Raw genomic sequence first — 597 nt, 5'->3', positions numbered from 1 at the left:
TGGACCCTGAATTTGACAAGTGCATACTTTATCGCAAGTAGCTCCTTGTCATGAACTGAGTAGTTCTTTTCTGCAGCTTTGAGCTGTCGAGATTCGAACGCGACCACTCGATCTCGCCCCTCAGCGTCTGCCTGCAGCAGTGCACAGCCGATAACAAAGTCCAAAGCGTCACAGACGACGCCAATATGACGATAAGGGTCTGGCAGTGCCAGTATTGGTGCATGTAGGAGGCTGTCTTTGACCCCGTCACAAGCCTCCTGATGTTCGGTGTTCCAACACCATTCCGCATCCTTTTTAAGGAGATTGGGTAATGGCCGGGCCATTTCTGCGTAGTTTACGCTATGCTTGTGCAAGTAGTTGGCAAGACCGAGCCACTCAAGCAAGTCCTTCTGGTTCTTTAGAACCGGCCAGTCTACAATGGTCTTGACCTTGGCGGGATCCGCTCGAAGGCCACACTTCACAATGAAGCACCCCAAAAAGGGAATCTCTTCTGTGCCAAAGATGCACTTGTCCTCATGGTCGTACAGTTTGCTCGTGCGCATGCACTCGAGCACCGCTCTTAAATGGACGATGTGATTCTACTAATTTGTCCTCCCG

Source organism: Plasmopara halstedii, assembly GCF_900000015.1.
Source record: "Plasmopara halstedii genome assembly, contig: Scaffold_194, whole genome shotgun sequence".
NCBI classification, from domain to species: Eukaryota; Oomycota; class Peronosporomycetes; order Peronosporales; family Peronosporaceae; genus Plasmopara; species Plasmopara halstedii.
This window is presented reverse-complemented; position numbering follows the sequence as displayed.